The 12866-nt window shown below is 43.1% G+C and overlaps 2 long non-coding RNA genes across 2 annotated transcripts; both read right to left on the bottom strand.

Moving 5' to 3' along the window:
* Positions 1 to 349: 349 nt before the first annotated feature.
* LOC121075561 lies at positions 350 to 3333 on the bottom strand. Its single transcript, XR_005823023.1, has 3 exons — positions 3321 to 3333; positions 1308 to 1424; positions 350 to 1186 (listed from the first exon to the last, which is right to left on the bottom strand). It is a non-coding gene; the product is annotated as an uncharacterized LOC121075561 (long non-coding RNA).
* Positions 3334 to 9256: 5923 nt separating this feature from the next.
* Positions 9257 to 11907, bottom strand: LOC121075429. The gene is made up of 2 exons (XR_005822962.1): positions 11754 to 11907; positions 9257 to 10907 (listed from the first exon to the last, which is right to left on the bottom strand). It is a non-coding gene; the product is annotated as an uncharacterized LOC121075429 (long non-coding RNA).
* Positions 11908 to 12866: the final 959 nt, after the last annotated feature.

Here is a 12866-nt window from a genome sequence, read left to right on the forward strand (position 1 = left end):
ACCGAGCGTGACCCTGTGCCACTCGGGAGCAGTGGCCACATGTTTCAAAGCACAGCAAGCATTTTATTGCCCACCTGCCTGCCCCCTCTCCTTCGCTTTGTTCGCCACCAAGTTCAGACAGCTCAGTACATTCTGAGCTCGCTTCTGACAATATAAAACATGCACATTTTTTCCTAGACCATTTTCCAGAGGAGCACACTTAGTGTAGGAGCCCAGCACCTTCTGGCATGCTTCATCCAGTCCTCCCTGTGCCAACAGTTCCAGTGCACTGATGCCCCTCAGCCCCTTACAGCCCCAGCCTGGCTTCCCAGGCAGGGGACCACTCTTTTTGCCTTCTTACCGTATAATTCTTTACCTTCTTACCCTGCACATGCAGCCCCACGAGGAGCGTAAGCCAAGCCTTATCCTCATCCCAGTTTTCAATTTGTGCACGGAGCACCAGCACCACACCAAAGCCCAGTGCTGTCAGCACGGCTGTCTGCAGCGAGCTCCCAGGAGCCAGTCACTAATGCTAAGAAAACAAGAGCAAAGAAACCCCAAACAACCACCCGAGCCCAAATTTCTGATTAAATAACACCGAAAACCCTAATGTAAATCACAGCATACAAAGGCGCCCGGGAGATAGGCAGGGAACCAGGAAACCCCAGCTGGAGCATGGCTGTGGGCCCTCTGCTCCCAGCCAGCAGAAGGGAAGGGGGGTTTCCACAGGAATGGCCCTTTGGGCTGGAGAAGGCAGCCAAATGAGGAGCAGCTTGGAAGAAGATGGAGCCTGGACCAACAATACTCATTGTCCATCCTCACCCCCGGCTCACAGGGTCCTGCTCATCTCTGTTTGACTTGTTGCTAACACCCCCTGAAGCTCTGCCTTGCCCCTGGGGAGATCCTGAGCCTCCATCCAGCAAGCGAGAGACAGCCGTGGGGAGCCAAACATGGGGCCTGAGCGCCGTGCTGCTCAGCCAACTGCAGCTGTGGCTTTGCATTTTCACTTCCAAAGATTTCTCTGTTGCAAGATAGGACAGAGTGAATGGTGATTTAAGCTTGCTGACAGAATCCAGGCTGCCCAGTGTTGCAGTGTCAGGTGCCCAGTTAACCCCAATACCATGGCAGGGTTTGCAGCAGACCATAACCTCCTTTTCAAAGTTTCAGCGACTCCCGGTGTGCGACAGAGGCTCATTATACATCTGACCTGCATAGACAGAAGACATTTCCAAGTGCAAACTTCACCTATTCAATTATCACCCACCCAGCGCCAAGCCCTGCGGTGGGAGGGAGGTCTGGGGGGGGGGTGCGCATGGTGCCCTGGGTACCTGGCTGCCTTTGGAGACATCTGAATACTCCTGATGCTTCCTCAGGGTACTGAAATCCCTCTGCTGCCTCTGTGCTCTGCATCACCAAATTCCCAGCAGCAGCTGGGTCAGTCCCATCTGTCCCATAAAGGAGACTTTAAATAAGGTTATCAATAAAAAAAAAATAGTCACTCTGTTAAAGAAAGTAAGTAAACATCCTCCACTGAGTGACTGACACGTTGGAAAGTCACACAGCCTAATGAAGAGAGCTATGAGCTGTTGGCATTATTACATTTGCTGTGACCTTAAAAAAGAATAGCTCCAGTGGTCTCCAGAGTACAGAGTTGTATGTTCTTGGATTTCTAATACTAGTGGGAGCACAAAATCCAGCACTGATTAAAATCATAGAAGCTACTGCTTCTACACCAAGGAAGGAGTGAGAATGGATTGTATTACAGGCATTTTGACAGAAAAAAATATTTGCCTTCTCGGGGGGAGATATAGTGTGTCAGTCATCTAGTCAAATAGCAGACAGGCTCGTTTCCAATCTAATGCGGTTTCAGCAAAGCCTGGTTTTACTCTATTCGACGTGCAGTGCATGAGCCTGGGATCTGTGCAACCGCACCCAAGATGCTCCTTTGCAGAGCCTTGTGGTGCGAGTGGAGTTGGTTGGCCAGGCAAGAGTAGGCAGGATTGCAATTCAAAAAGACGCAGAGATGGACCATGGAGGGCACATCCACAATGAGCAGCTCATGAGCCATGCACAAGGCTGACATGTGGTGTCTGCATTGCCTGCAGAGCTTTAGGCCAGCAAGGGCTGCAGAGGCCACCCTCCAACCCCCAAATGCTCTCCTCTCTATCCAATGGGGAGAAAGGGGATTGCTAAGAGCCTCCCATACCACCAGCTCCTGAACCACCCCTAGCCCAGTTTCCTGACACCTATCTCCTAAATGCCAGAGGTGTTGGTTTGTGACTCAACCTACCATAAAACCTGACCATGCAGTCATGCCTACGTGAACGTGCGTTGCACTAACATCAGGTAACCTCCATGGTCTAACTGCATTTAGCAACAAGATTACTATGAAAATAAATCAGATTCAATGAAATCAGCTTCAGGGACAGCAGTGAATTTCAATTGCATTTTCATTTCTGTACAGAGGCTGATGAAGGGTATTTTGCCATCTAACGTCAGTATCCAACAACGTGTGACTAATTACACCAGAAGTGAAGTAAAGCCAATACATTCCCAATTTCATTGGCTTCCAGTTGGAAGTTTATTAAACAAAAAATTAAAAATAAAAATGAGGTCTGTCTGTCGGAGATTGAACTGGAAGATTTAAATGCACATTTTCAGGCTTTATACCATTCTTTCATACTTAATCTTTCTTTTTCAGGTGCGGTTATAAGCCTTCAAGTGAATGTCTTACTCTTAAGATACTCATTTATTTTGGGAGTTATATGGGAAGATTTCAAGAAAGAGAAAGTTAAGTTTCACCTGTTTTCCCTTAGAGTGCATGAAAAGAGGAATACGATGTTTTTATTAAATGTATTTATAGAACAGAGTCTGGCAGAGCATATTTCTCCTGTTGCTGAGAAAACAATGGCATTTTCCTCTCTTTTGTTATGTTACCTAGCAAATGAATAATTTCTCTTACCCATTGTTTTTAATAAAATGTTTATGTTTTTATCAATAGGAAATGTCAGATTGAACCACATAGCTATTTGCTTTGGAGTAATCATAATATTACCCACAGCTCTATTCAAAGCACAAAAGAACATAATAGTGTTAACTATAATTAGATTATTTTCCAGAGAGTTGGAAAGATTCATTGTAGGAGCAGGGGTTTTCATAAAGACTTTGCTGAAACCCTCAAATACCTCTCTCTGCACAAAATGGTCCTGGAGAATTCACTTCCCTTTGTGTCTGGTATTTAATTATTGTCTTTTTCTTCTCTTTCTTTCCTTTTTTTTTTTCCCCCTTGGTAATGCATGGATTCTAATTATCACATTTTAACAGCATAATAGATGACTTACCAGACAAACTCTGCTTGTAAGCACGGTGTTAGCTTGTCCCACTCTACTCGGAACCTCCTGGGTCTGCAGCACATAGTACAACTACTCTTGAGGACCACCCATTACCTTCTGCATGGCACCACATTCACATTTCCTCCAGATAAAATTTCCTTTCCACACCACGCTTGGCATCATTCCCAGCACCATTCCAGGCAGAGGTCAGGGCAGATGTTTCGCTCCCACCCTCAAAATGGATGGCACAACATTTCTTGCTAAAACTGTTATCTGTTAGCACAGTGCTACAGGGTTAGAAACATTTAATCAGATGTTGCGAGGCTGCATCTTCCTGACACAAAACAGGCAAGCCATCACTAGAAATCATATCACCGATTTTACCAGTTATTTCTGAGAAAGCAGGTGATCATGGCTTAAATTACTTTTCCTTTAGAAAGTCTCTGCAATTGTTTGTTGTCTTTTTTTGCACCTGAGGTCTGTGTCCTAATGGATGTTTCATAGACAACTCATCTGGTATCTGAATCAGAGACAGAAGCCCCTATTGACCTGTTTAGTAGGAAGTCAGCAATGATCATCATTGTATCTGACAAGTTTTAAGAAATTTCAGATAAATGGAAGCTGATAAACTACTTGCTGTTATACACCTGGCACTTTTGGATTTACAGGATTTATAGCTGCTGTTTCATTTCCAGTTTCTTGGCAATTAAAAGAAACTTAGGAAATCTTGAAACACAAGGTAACTTCAACAGTAACGTAAAGAACACTGCACAGCTCAATGGGCATTTTTGCTATGGACATGATACCCTTTTTTGTGAATTATATTGATTTACAGTCATAAAGACCTTTTCATTTTCAAGGTTCCCTAATGTACGCTAAGGGTTACCTACAGGTAACTGCTCTGCTAACTGCTGTTGTTCTGTGCAGCTGGTCTGGAGAGCAAGAAATAAATACCGGTGCACTCCTTTCCACATCTTGGTGGACATTGTAGTTGAATCAAACAATTATTTAGTATTTCCCTAGGTCTCTAATTTATTTTCAGTTCTGCTGGGTCCCTAAGTGTTTTCACTGTCCATGAACTCTGAAACAATCAATTGCCTATCTTAAATGTTTGCAGGAAGGGAATTTTAAGTTAGAAAACACTAACTAGTGAGCCATAGGGTTGTGCATCTGGGGGCATAAACGGGAGTGATTCCTAAGAGTTCCTGAGAGTAATTGTAGGCTAAAGGAGGAAGATGAAAACTAAAATACTCTCAGTCAGACCAGAAGATAAATCTGTGTCTAAGCCAGGAATTAATTTCAGAAACTCATCAACTTGTCATACACCCTTGGCCTCCAGCACACATGAGAGTAATCTTGTAAAGTCTGTGGGGGAAAAAGCTGTGTCCACCTGTGCGCTGGTGCAATATCCTCACCAGGCTGTTAGGTATCACTATCACATATCAAATATTAAGAAACAGTTCAGTTCTCTCTGTTCAATAAATTGATAACAAACGTGTTTAGCAATGGCTCTTGTTTTGGAAGAATTTCTTAACAGTCTCTACTGACTTGAAATCATATGTCTTACTAGAAATGACCTTTGCCAGTGCAGAGGAACCTGCCCTGAACCAATGGAACAGCACTGAGCAGAAGAGTGCCAGTTTATTGAATTACATGGTTGATTTTTGCTGATATCATGAGTTGTTCTTGGAGGTCTTCCATTCACAATGGACAAGGCCCAAATTAGCTTACCTTACAAGACTTCTGTCCAAGTTTCTGTGCCTTCAGCTATAGGAACATATTTGCTTCAGAGAGAGCTGAGACCAGCAGGAACCATAACAATGCTACTGCAGGCAGCAAATGAGATTTTGTGTCAGCACTGGGGCTTCACAGACAGTAGCACTGGCTGTGGAAATCAGATTAGTAACTCCAACTAAACAGAGCTTAAGCCATTATAAAGTCAGTGGGAGGTCCTGATTGACTTTGGTGGGCTTTGGATCAAGTCCCAGGAAGAATATGACTGGCTGGACAGGGACAGCGTTACTGCAATGTTGTTCCTAGAAGACTGTTTTGACCATAAAAACAGTGTTGTCTGTGAACAGCTTTCTAACAGAGAGCCTGGGCTACTGGGAGGGTGGGCCAACTGATTTTTGAAGACAGTTTCTTGAGTCATTGGCTGTCCAGACAAGTGATGGAAAAGGAGCAGTCTAGTTTCTTCCCCTTAAAGTCTCTGTGGTTTTGGGCAAGTTGTCTCACACCCCTCTGTCCTACCTGCCCTCCCTGTGAAAGAAGAGAGAGATGCCACCTGAGATCCACAAATGGAAACTGCCATCCAAACCCTGGGACACCTACTTCTTTTTGGAAAAAGGAATAAATAGAGTGAATACATAAACATGAACCTTGTCTGTCTTTTTTCCAGCCATGTTATTAAACTGGAAAAAAAAATGTTTTAGGGGCACCAGAATGTCTCACTCCTAATGCTATACAGAAAAGGGAAGAAAGACAGGGTCCGTAGCCTGCCATTAAATGTTCCTCGTGATTACTTGTTGTTTGAAGGGAGCTGCAGCTATGCTAATACAGTGTGCACACTACAAAAAAAAAACCTGTAATTGGGACAAGGCAGCCACTAAGTTTCCCACAGCTGGCAGGAATTGTGACTGTTCTCTCTGATTTAATCATGGCTTTTAGAGCAGATCAGTAACAGCAACAATTAGCCTTTTAGATTGGTCCCAGAAATTACCATTTTTAAAATATGTTGACTCTGCAGGCACATAACCAAAAGCTCTGAGCTCTGCATAAAATGAGCAGCCGCACACTCTGGCTTGTTTGTCACCAGCGTGGTTTATCCTTTGTTTCTGCTGAATCGTAGGTCTGAAAAGCAGACGGGAACTTGCACGGATAGTCAAAAGGAAATATCCTTAGTCACCTCGCTTTCCTCAGGAAACCTACTCTCCGAGACAGCTTCTGCACTGAAGAACTGTCTGGTATGCCAGCTGTGTGAGCAGAAAAAGGAGACACAACCATGTGGTTACACAGACTAACACCAGACAAGATTGCTGGCTCTTAGTCAGCAGAATGGCTTTGAACCTCACCTGGTAGGAAGGGATTGAAGGAGAACCATTCGGAATACAGAAATGAAAGAACAAACACCAACCCCACAGAGGACCATTGGAGGTCATCAGAGCAGATGGCACTGCCACAGGTCGCTGTTGAGAAGGTCCTTTGGTGCACCTCCACACATGGCAGCAAGGCCTCGGCCCAGCTCCCAAGGCAGGCCAGAGCTCTCTCTGCCTGTACCTGCCTCCTCTCAGCCACGCAGAAATTTTTGCCTGCACGGCAAGATCATTCCATGAGCACATCTTTTGTGAACGCTCTGTATTATCCACATAAGTCCTGGTGTACAAAGCTGGGTGTACCTATTTAAAAACTCTCTTCCTCCTCTGTGTGGCCTTACCTATGCTTCATCCCTTGCAGGAGGGTTTGCCAGCACAGCAACACAAAGGAGCCTTTTCAAGTACAGATCTGGCCTTTGTGCCTCAAGGCTTAATTCTCTGATGCTAGGACTTCTTTGTACCCCTCTGGCTTACAGAGTCTTTAAAGTACAAGTGAAAGTGCACTTCAATGTATCTGCGTGTCAGGTGGTAACAGGATGTTTCTTGCCTGCCTCAAAGAGCGAGGGAGTGGTGTTATCAACCAACACTTCCACCAGGCTTTCATTTCTCTCAGGAAAGCACTTTAACATTAACGCTCATTGCTCAGCCTGGCTGAAGTCTGCTGCAAATCCCACATGTGAGCTTCAGGGCATTGTGTCCCTGCCAGAATTTTATGCCAGCTGCTGTCCAGCTTCATTCATCCCCAGACTTATTTACCTGTCCCAGTGCTGCACATGCCCCAGGCAGCAAAAGGTTGGTATTCCTGCACTGGGGTTGAAGGCCACTGACCCTCCCTAACAGTTCATTAGCTCAGCTGGCACTGCAGTTGCACACCACTAACAGCAGTATCATGATTGGCATGGATGTGTGAATAACATACCTGCACGTGAAGTAATATCAGAGCATTGCAGCACTGCTTTGGGAAATACCACTGGCGTTAGAATAATAGGCATTGGTGTCCAAGGAGGCTTTGGGGTGATTTCCTCAGATACCCGTGCTACTATTACATTTATGTGCCTTTGTTTGAACTACGGCTTCTGTTGACAAACCAGAACTCCGGTAGTTTTATTTCAAATAAATCTCTGATTAGAGCATTTAGAAATAAAATGTAGCAATTTAGTCTTTCTGGCAGTGGAGAGTAGAACGTCATCTAGTACATAACGTCCTATTTCTACAAAATACAAAGATGATATATACCCTGGATCAAGTTTTCCAACCAATGCAACTAGAAAATGGCAAGATAATAAAATCCGCATAAACAAGAAATGCTGACAGACACCACTCCATATCTAGCTAATCTAGCCAATCTAGCCATAAATGATTCTGACATTTCCTTGCATTATTTCTGTCACAAAATTGTTGGAAAGTTTAGGAAGTCATCACTTTTCAACATCACAATTTGTCTTTTTCTGTATGCACTGTAGACCTAGGAAGGAAAGAGTAGAAGCTACAATTACAGGGGCTTTCAAAGCAAAGGAAAATCAGCTTTATTGAGCAATCCTGAACAAGTAATAATATGGGGAGTTTAGGCTGAGCCTTTCATCCCAATGGGCTCCGTGTACATGTGGACAGAAGTGCAAAGTACCCATTTTTTGCTTCAAGCCTGTCATTCACTATGTACGTTCAATCAAACAGTATTGAAAGGTGGAAGTGCTGATTTTGTCTATGATGACTGATAATGGGTTTAACACCTCCCTGGGAAACTACAAGAGGAATTGGCAGGAATATAAACCTTATATTTCCTGAGGTCATATTTTGCTTTTAAAATGTGATTTTTTGCTGCTGTAAATATGGTGAATACTGAGCCAAAGCCATCATTAAGGCTTGCATGTTCCACATTTTACATTACTACATTTGGCTACATCAAAATCTGCACATAACAGACACAGCAGGAGTCTGATAAACCAAATGCTTTTTGAATGCAGTTACTAGTTTAACGCTGGGCTTTCGTTTATTCTTACCTTATGAAGTTATTCATTGAGGCAATGTGCATTAATAGTAAACCAAGAGGTACTTTATCTAATCAGGACATGGCGAGGAGAAATGCTATTATAATAACTATGAATGATTATATATAGCCATGGCTTCATACAGGAAAGCAAAGGATAATGTGTTTTTTTCAAACACTACAATGGGCAGTATTTCCATTCCATAACTTCCAAAAGCATATTCTTTTTTTTATGTGTCTGCAATAATTGACACTAAGATGGAGTACAAATGACTTAGTGCTTGCATTAGGCTAACACTGGTGACCTCCTTCCTCCATACTCATCATTCTCCAAATGTTACATTTGAGGCAAACATCCTCTTCATTGCTTAGTATTTCACTCTACATCTTTCTTCAGTTCCAGAAGTATATCCTAGTAGTGCAAGCACCAGGCATTAACAGAAGTGTTTTAATAGCAAACTCAGGAGAACTCTCCTATAGCAAGAGCAGAGCCTTGATCAAAATTGGATGAGGTAGAAGATATAAGTGTTCCTTCCACATTTTGAGGACTGTTAGTAAAAAGACTTGTAACCTTAACCTTGTGCATGTCCTCTCGGTTACAAAAATCTGATAAACAGGTTTACTTTGTGTTTTATACATAACTCTTGTCTAAACTTTTCAAAGTTATTTTCCCCCCAAAAAAGTGGTTTTTTTAAAAATGATTAAAAATTCAACAGCTCGTAAAAAATTCAAGAAAAGCTCTCTTATAATGAAAATTTTAATTGATATCTGCTTGAATATGTTATCAGATTCATTATTGAAATTCTATTTTTGCTAAGCATTTTTATTAAAGAAAAAATAAGTGTTTTATTAAAAGAAATGTAACAGGTTTTAGTGCCTTCAGATGAAAACTAGTTTGCTTAATGAATTGTGTGGCATTCAAGCCAATCTTTTTTTTTTTTTTTTTCCTCTGGGGAGCCATACTTGATAACATTATCAACTCCAAAGCAAAATCTAAAGAAAGTTTCCTAGCCTTACTGTCAAAGCTTCGTTATTCCTGGAGAGTATTTAACTTGCTGTTTGAATGAAAGTTAACTGGGGAAAAAAAAAAAAAAAGTGCGATATCTATTTCTGCCTAAGATGGCCTATAACTTCTAGACAGTGTCCTGCTAATTGCAAAAAGCATGACTCATTCAAGTCATAAATCAGCATTTCTTGAGGCAGCAAAAACAGCCTTTAAAATTCATTGCAGTAAGACTGCTTTATTACACCGCTGGAAACACAGTTTCTCAACAGCAGCTCCCTATTCCGTGCAGATATCTCTGCCAAGATTTGATAAGACAAACAGGGAGGCCGGGGCGGAAAAGAGGGAAATGATGAAAGAAAACTTTGCTGCAAATTAGTTACAAAATGGTTTTAAGCTATCTCATTTCAAGTGTCTTTCTCCTCCTCCGCACTGTGCAATATCTCTTCCAGGAGGGCTGGATTATGCTAAATGACCATCAGACTGGGCTCATTCCCTATTCATGCAATCTCTCAATGGTAGCTCACCCCAGCAAGAGGTGGCGAGCAGCCCTTAGGATTTTGCTCACACTGCTCGAAACAGCAGCAAGAACACTGAGCTATTCGCCAATGACAGCTCTCTTTTCAGGGATCTACCTTCCCCTCTGTTATGTTTTGCCTTGTTCCTTCTGCCCCGTCCCAGATTTATGTCCCTTTTTCTTTCCAATCTTAGCCAGCCTCTCCCTCCAGTGTATCATCACCCTGCCATGCCTTCCCAACCAGGAGGAAGAAGTGATTATTCTGCAGCTCACAGTGACACACACACTCCATCACATGAAGGGTTTTTTGGGATGATGATCAGCAGCCCTCCTGAAACTGTGCAAAAATTAACATATTTAAAAAAATAAAAAATCTGTGGTCTGTTGATCTGACTCTGGGCAAAACACGGCTCTGGCTGTGGCTGTTTTACTTCTAATCACAACAGAGGAACAGCTCCCAGCCAGTCTTATTTGTAATTTTTTATCTCACTGTCCAGCTAAGTCAATCAATTGCTGCAAACTGTGTCATGCTCCAGGGTAAAGAATAATAGAGAAATATTCAACTAAACCATACAAAACTTGTTCCTACTGCTGTGCATATATGTTGAAACAGCAGCCTGTCCCTGGCTTGCTAGGTAATGCCATCGGTCCATAAAAACAGCTACAGCTCTTCTACTCTCAGGAAAATAGACAAAAAAGCCATCATTCACCCTGGGAAATGCCCATGGAATAATTACTCCCTCCAAAACAATTATATCCACAAAAGCTCCTTCTCCTCAGAGGAAAAATCCTTGTGGAGACTCTTCCCAATTAAGACTTAATATATGACTCTATTTCTCCAGGAAAAGGGTTGTTCTCATTCCCACTGGAACCACTCAGAAGTTTTAATGGTCTTTGAACCAAGCCCAGTGATGATGCATCTTCATTAGTGATAGGAGTGCTCCCCTGTTTCAGGTTTTTCCATGTTTTGAATGCTTATCCATCACTCTTTGGAGGGCTGGGGATGAGAAATAGGACATAAAATCACACAAAGAAGTGAGATTTCCTACTGACTTGGCCACTCCTCACATCTGCTTCAGGGACTGCATGCAGGATGATATTTTTAGTAACTTTTGCCCAAAAGTTCCTGCCTCCAACACCAGCACAGCTGGGAAATGGGGTCGGGCAGCTCAGCACCGGTCTGAGGCCCTCAAGGCAATGGCTGGAGGAGCAGGACATGTTCTGCTGGGCTGTTCAGCCCACTCCTACCCTGCAGCCGTCCTCAGCTCTAGGGGCTCGGAGCTGACAAGGCAGGGAAAGGAAATGAATAATAAAGCAACTTTCTTGCTGTGGACCTCAGTAAAACTGCTTCAGAGTGACTTGTGTTTCAACTGTCCCACAGAAACTACCTCTAGGGGTCCTGGGACAAGCAGGGATTTTTTTGTAATTGAATTATTATTTAATTTCTGTCCCATATTTAGCACCTGAGCTGTCTGGCTGCTAGGCTGGGAGCTCCCTGCAGAGTCCCTCATACCTGGCAAGGAAGAAGAGAGATTGCCTCTGACTCCTGGGGGCTTTGCATCAGCTCTCCCGTGCTTCCATCACCTTGTTTATGCTTTCCTGTATATCCCATGACCTTTCCCAACAAACTGGGGGCAGATCTTAATATTGATTGCTGCTCTTCTTTCCCTCACACACCGACACAATTCTCTCCCTCTCACTTTCACCACACAGTTGTCAATCTTTTTCCTTACCCAGTTTTGGGTATTGCACAAGCTCTTCTTCGTATTATCTCACTTCTGCTCAGTAAATGACTCTTCTCAATAAAATCTGTGCTGCAAAATCTTTGCCACACGCTGCTTACCTGAAGTTCCCTCTAATTCTTCCAGCAGTGTGCTTTCCAAAGCTTTGCCTTCCTGCTGTTGCTGTCCGTGCAGCATTTCATGCTGATGCCTTGCAGGATTTCTTTTCTTAGCTCCTCCAGCTGCGTAGAATTTCTTTCTAAAGTATCCATGGCTCTTCTTGATACCCAGGTGCCTGTAGGTGCCAGTGATGAGGGAGATAATGGTGATTGTCAGCTGCAGTACAACATGGTTTGCCATCCCACAAATCACCAAAGCATCTTAATGTTTGTTTAAAAAAAAAAGATAAACATTCTCTCACCATAGGTAGTACTCAAAAAAGCTATTGGATATGAATCAAGTGAAAACCAATGCAGCATGCAAAGGCTCCCATTCATCTCAGAGGTGTTAACTCTGGTTCCTAATACTGGTAAAACCAAGATGGTAAAACCAAGATGAATAGGAGCTACAGACAATACTAGGCCATTCTTAGAGAACTTCAGACTCTAGTTAATGCCTACCCATCAAGTGATTTTAAAGGAGAACCAATGCCTTGGTGTAATAGGGTTGCTAACTTCTTGGTATAAAAATGTGGAATTACACCCCCGTTTTCCTCTGAGCTTAAAATCCAGTTTGTCCTGTGTTTCTATCCAAATTGAAATAGAGAAGGAGATACATTAGTCTCACCACAAAACACTGCAGCTGACCCTGAAAACCCAACCGATGCCTCCAAGAACCCTCAAACCTGATTTTTCCCCAGCAGCTTTGGCTCTGCAGCAGGCACCAAAAACATTTCTGGGAGGACTGGAGCATTCACAGCTTGAGATCCAGGTGAAATAGGCAGGGGAGCAACCTGGCAAAAAACAACTCTGGGGCTGCTTGAATCATGCTGTGCAGAAGCACAAGGTCCTTGGACCAAGGGCAGTGATCCCAGCCAGCTCTAGCAGCCTACACCTGGGGTACACAAGTGTGTGGCACCCTGAGGAATCATTTCCTAAGCCTCCGAGTTCCTCTTTGCTCAAAGGAAGTGCTATTGTTGACCATAAACCAATTGTCAGCTTTTTATGATATCTATATTGGTTATTAAATTTCTGAACTCGGTAAGAAAAATGAGAAATCCATGTAAGAGTTCCTTG

The sequence above is a fragment of the Cygnus olor genome, chromosome 10, assembly GCF_009769625.2.
Source record: "Cygnus olor isolate bCygOlo1 chromosome 10, bCygOlo1.pri.v2, whole genome shotgun sequence".
In the NCBI taxonomy this organism is placed as follows: Eukaryota; Metazoa; Chordata; class Aves; order Anseriformes; family Anatidae; genus Cygnus; species Cygnus olor.